The sequence below is a fragment of the Molothrus ater genome, chromosome 1 (assembly GCF_012460135.2).
Source record: "Molothrus ater isolate BHLD 08-10-18 breed brown headed cowbird chromosome 1, BPBGC_Mater_1.1, whole genome shotgun sequence".
NCBI classification, from domain to species: domain Eukaryota; kingdom Metazoa; phylum Chordata; class Aves; order Passeriformes; family Icteridae; genus Molothrus; species Molothrus ater.
Window position 1 is genome coordinate 101,632,773 of NC_050478.2, and position 6,291 is coordinate 101,639,063.

Here is a 6,291-nt window from a genome sequence, read left to right on the forward strand (position 1 = left end):
GAGAAGACTGAGGGGAATCTCATTAATACATGTAAGTATCTCAAAGGCGGGTGTCAAGAGGATGGTGCCAATTTTTTCTATGGTGCCCAGAGACAGGACAAGGAGCAGTGGCCATAAACTAAAACACAAGAAGTTCCATCTCAACATGAAGAAGAACTTTACTATGTCAAGAGTCACTGAGCACTGGAAGAGGTGGGGTTATGGAGTCTCCCTCTCTGGAGACATTCAAAACGCACCTGGATGCGTTCCGGTTTCACCTGCTTTAGGTGACCCTGCTTCGGGAGGGGGTCTGGACCAGATGATCTCCAGACGTCTCTTCCAACTCTGTTAACAGTTCTGCAATTCTGTGAAAAGTTGAGAGAGATTGAGCTCCTGCAAAACCTGAATGAAAAATAAGAGTCATTAATTATTAGTAGGCAGAAACATGAGTTGTTTGCCATCCTCCTTGCTAACATTTTTTGTCAGATACAGTGTTGTCACTGTGGGCCTTTTCATTAGTACCATACTTTCAAGCAGATGGTGCATCCTGGGCTATTTGAATGTACCAGTATCAAACAAACAAACAAGAGAAAACAGTTAGACAGTCAAATCCATCCAAACCTTGATGATTTCTGTATCCTAAGTCTGCTTCTGAAGAATTTTCATGTAAGAGATAAGTTTGTATTCATGCAAAATTGGAGTACAGGTGATGAAAATTTAGTCAGAAGAACTAACACATTTTTTCTCTCTTGCAAAATCTGGTGTAGGTATGCTAAGAGCATATATAGGGACATAATAACCCATTTAAAAAATATGTCCTGATAATAAATACATTGAGAGGACTTGAATGGTTTGCATTCAAAATCAGATCTTCATAGTAATACTTGCAGATCACATAATTTCTTTGGTGAATACCTCTGGTTCAGCCGAGCCATGAAGGAAGGACTGTGGACTGGTAAGGCTGGGGAGACCCTCTGAGTAATTTAGGTTCAGATTCTGCCCTGGAGCCTCCACCCTCCATTTCAGCTGCCTTCCCTCCTCCAGACCTGCCACCATCATTCCTGCTTACTTTTTGCCACACCACTCTTGCCAACACCAAAACCCACATGACTTCTAATACCATCACTGCCTGAAGAAGAAACAAGTAAAAAGAGCTCTAGAAAAGCACCTCAGAGCAGGTTGGCCTGATAGGAATTGGCTTCAATAGGTGGAGTTACCTGACCTATGTGTTAAAATGTCACTAGAGCTCTGCAACTACTCTGACTGCAGGTTTTTTCCAGACTTACTTTACGATGCACATAAAACAGCATCTTAAATTACATCTTTTATTTACAATGCAATATTTAAAGTTGCTATCTGGTGGTCTGTTGGGCTTTGTAAACAAAACAAATGTTCCACTCTGTTTATGCTTTCTTACCCTTGGGATCTGGAAGATAAACTGGAAAATAGAGGTTTTTCTTCTTCTATTTTTACACAGAAGAAGGATGTTAACTCTGTTATCTCTTTCTCTGTTTCTGTTCATGAATCAAGCAAAGATTAAGCCATAGTGCACACTTTTCAGAAACAGTAATTCAGCCTCCAGAATTACCTACTGCTTATGTACCAGAAGAACTGGGTCTCAGCTGGCAAAAAATCAAGACATGGGAAATGGCTGCAAAATGCTGAATGCCACAAAAGTTTCTGTCTTTTGTCCTTTTAACAAGGTAAAAAAATAACAGAAAAGAGTATAAATGCAAAAGAAGCTTCGAAGCTTCTGCTATGCAGATTAAGAAGACAGAAGTATCTCTGTTGTCTAATTCTTCTACACACCTCTTGTTTTAGAAAAACTGAGGAAAACAAGAAGATAGGATCTCTCCTTAATATGATAACAGGACTTAGAGGTTTTCCCATGCAAACGCCTTGTTAGACATGGCTGTGCAGCAGATGGAACTGACATCAGGGGGTGTGCATGGTTTGGGGGAAGACTGGGTTGGTCTCACAGCATAGTGAGAGGCAGTGAATGAAGAACAGGGCACAGCCCCAGGCTCTGGGGGCATGTCACATCATCAGCAAGGCTGCAAAGGACCCAAGAAAGGCCACAGTTTAATTTCCAACTTGAAGCTGATTTTTACTGTGGTCTTTGGTTTTTGTTTGAACACATTTTGAAGCTTACTAATGCATTGATCTGTTTTATTGCATTTAGTGTCATTTCTGATCTAATGTTTCTATTTCATCCAGACTGATGTAATTTTTTATATTAAAACTACATCTGTGCTGTTGATCAGCAATATCGGGCAACCTTCCCCAACATCTGATTAATTTCATTTCATCACCTCACAGCACAGCTCTGGAATGAAACCTTGGATGTATTGCAGTCAATAGAACTCCTGTCACTGATTTCAGTGAGATAATAATGTCATTCCAGAAGTGCTATTAGTGAATTCATCACTGCTTGCAAAAGGATAACATTTGCTTAATCTGAGGTCAACATTTGTCCTGTGTATTTGTAGATCTTGATGTTTTTCACTCTGCAAATTCAGTATTGTTGTTATAATATCTCAGTTTTGAGATAGTTTGACATCTTTCAAAACTGTTTGCTATTAAATATTAAATAAGCACTCTCTGTTCCTGAGAAGTAATAGAATGGATTCAGTTTCTTAATAGCTTTTTCCTGTTTATTGTACAGGTTGTTTGGTCAGTCCCACCAATTCTAAACTTGAAAATGCCTTGCAATAAAACGATATCACAACCTTCTTTGCCAGTTCTTGCTGTTACTGAGACTGTCAGAAAGAGTAACCAAGTGCTGCATTACTGGTTGTGTTAATGGGAAAACTCTGGGTCTCACTCAGTGAAGTATCTCATGCATCCTGCACTGCTAAGTCAGTGAATATTGCAAAATACAAAGGTATAAAGCCAAGAATATGTTCCAATTTCTCTTTAGGGAAATACCTGGCCTTTTGTTGCTGCTGTTTTTCTTCTGAAATACAAAGCTGTTCTTACAGCAGGCTCTAGTTATCATTTACTTGACTGCTAGAGATCCATATATAATTTTAGGCCCACTTGTTATATTGTAAATCAGAGATTAAGTCAAAGTCCAAACTATTATTGAAGATTTACGGCAATATTCAAATGTTTCCATTCCACAGAATGGAAAAGTAGATCTTGATTGAATATCTTCAACTTGGTTCAACTACAGTGTATTTCTTTACCACAGTAAATTACACATAAAACCACACAATACGTGTTGAATATTCATGAATAAAGAAGCCAATAACACATAATGGCATTCTCATAAATAGCTATAGCATGAAATTTAATGTGCTTTTCATATTTTGGACCCAATTCTGTTCTACTGAACACAAAATTGCCCTGGACCATTGACTTCTGTAAGAGCAAGACAGAAGTGTTGTCTTGTCTTTGTGGTTTAAAGTACAATTTAAAGAACCAGGGGATCCCTCAGGCAATTCCAAATGTGCTAAAAGCCATTAGTCCTTTGATAAAGGAAAAAGTTATTAAGGAAGTGGAGTTTTGAATATTGTTTCAAGAATTTATTCTTACATTCATACCCACTCATGAGGGATGTTATGAGACAATTCAATATACAAAATACAGACTCTGTGTGTATATGTGTTGGCTGTTGTTTGCTGATGATGCATATCTAAAAATCAACAAAGACTTTCCTAAAAAGTAGCCAAAAATCAAAATTGTAACTAAGTATACAAACATAAGTACATAGTTGAAACTTGCTTCCAGAAGAGAAGTCTTAAGCCCTCCTTAAAGACTCTTAAAAGACTCAAATGAGTCTTACCTGAGAAGTAACTCTGCAGAAACATCATGATAGTGCCCTATGGTCATCACATACATCTCTTTCTCAAGCTGATATTCTTGCAAACAATGTCATGATCTTTCTGAATCTCAGCTTGAAGAAATCCTCTGGCAACTGAGATTCAAATTCCCCCTCTCATTTTCTCTATAGCAGCTCTGCATTGCTAGTTCCACCCTCAGCATTTCCCCAACCATCCCAGGAAGCCCTCAAATTATATTTTTGATTTATGCTATGTTTCAGTTCTAATGGATCACAAGGTAAATGTGAGTAAATAGTGTCATATCAACGTGTGAAAGACAAGCACTATGCTGAGGCTGTGCCTGACATTTGACTGCTTCCAGTCTTACAAAGCACTGATAAAACCTGTGCTGAAGGGATTTGTCTGGTTTGGGGAATATCTATCAGAAAATATGTGGGATAAGTGAAGGGAGTCCAGAAGAAAGGACCTGTATTGACTAAGATCCAGAAAACAGATGGATTGAAACATAAGAACAAATTGAAATACCAAGGTTGTTTAGCCTAAGGAAGAAAAGAGGGTCTCACGTGTTCAGTAATAGCCTTCAAATACATTCAAAGCTATTGGAAAGAGAAAAAAAAATAGTCTTCTCCCATTTACTTTGAATAAAATAGGAAGTAATGGGTGTAGATCAGAGCAAGAATTGATTTAGAGCAGGTATGAAGAACTTCTTAAGAGTAAGGATAATTAACAAAAAATGCTGCCTGGAAGCACAATCCATGGTGTCCCAGTCACTGACCCTCAAGAACAGGTTAGACATCTGTTGGGAGATGTAAATTTAGCTGATCTTGCCTTGAGATGTGACCTCTGAAGTCCTTTCCAGCCCTATGAGTCTATCATTGCATGAATTCCAGCATGTTCAAAGACTAAACTGATCATCTGCAGGGGAAAGGTCCACTTCCAGAGGTCTGGGCTACAGCCCAGTAAAATCAGGGGGAATTTTCCAAGTGACTTTAATAAGCATTGGATCAGGCCCTAATTGGGTATGTAATTTGGAGCTGAATATGGAATTTGGTCCACAATTTTGTTAATGGTATTTGCAAATGGGAAGGATCCAATTCCTTTTCCCAGGGCACATTAGTTTGCAATGGTTTTACAAGGGAAAGTAAACACACTCTGAAGGTGCAGTGCTAGATTTTTCTTACAAAATTGAGTGGAATTGACTGGAGGCAGACACAAGGAGAAGATCTCTGGGGGGGAATGAACAACTTTTCTCAAGGAAGAACATTTTAAACAGCTATTTTTTACATAAAATTAGCAGGGCCAGACAGAGGGAGACAGCTGAAACTATGTTAACAACACTTTAAAAATAAATAGGTATCATGAACATGAGAATGAAATGTTTGTCTCTGCCAAAAGATCAAATTATCTGAGAGCCTGAAAATGAGCAGCGCAAAAAAAGGGGAGACATTAAAGCTGTCAGTGGATTCAATCATTTGTGTAGTGACTGATGAGGAAATATCCATTTTCCCATTGTCTGCTACCAAATAACATAAGGATTTTTCTCCACTGTGAATGATCAGTTAAATCACAAGCACTTCTGCCAGCTAAAGGTCTGCCTCTGCAATTGCACTTCTATGCAATGGAGAGGAATGCTGGATACATGAAGTTCTACATGAAGTTATGAGCTTGCATATTTGCAAGATCACAGCTCCTGTGGGCATCCATAGCCACTCTGCTTTTGTGGATTGTGGGCATCTCCTGGAAATTCTTGCACCATTACCTTTGTCTTGTAGCAAGAAACAGGGATGGCTCCTAATGCTTCTTTAACTGATGCAAGAAGCCCCTACTAATGTGAGGCTAATACACAGATGAAAACTCTTTGCTTTTGACTAATTTATTATGTCTAGTAGTAAAGACACAAGGTTTCTAAAATCATCTCCCCACTCTGGTTTGTTTGTTGCAGATGGGTTCTGTGTCTGCACAAAAGCTTGAACGCTCTACCTGAGAGATTATTTATGAAATATTTACTTTGCATTCTGGGAAGAAAAAAAAAAAAAAGAAAAAAGTCTGCATATTATTATGGATGGAGTCTTTGCCAAATACTGAATTATTTATCGCTTAATTGTACAAATGATATCCATGAGGACCTGTTAGATTTCAATATGCAATTGATACGCTGCACAAAAACAGGTCTGTGTCTTTCAGACTTTGTTCTGGTACTTTGGTGGGTCACCTTAAAAGAGGTATAAACACTTAGCAGAGGCCAAGCAGGGATACCTGGCAGCATTTTCTTGTTTGCAAGGGCTAAAAAGACCTGCAGAAAGCCCCATGTAGCAAACGATGCTCTGACCTGGATTAGCTCATGTGGGACCTGTCCACTCCTCGCCCATGTGCACTCACCAGCCAGCAATCTGTCATGTTTTTCTGATGCTCTCCTTCCCTGTGGGCAACCCAGTCCCTTCTGTCCTTTAGCAGAGTTCTACCTATGCTATGGACACTGCAACCATGTGCAGGGTTTTCCACCTACAACTCTAATATCTGCCATTTT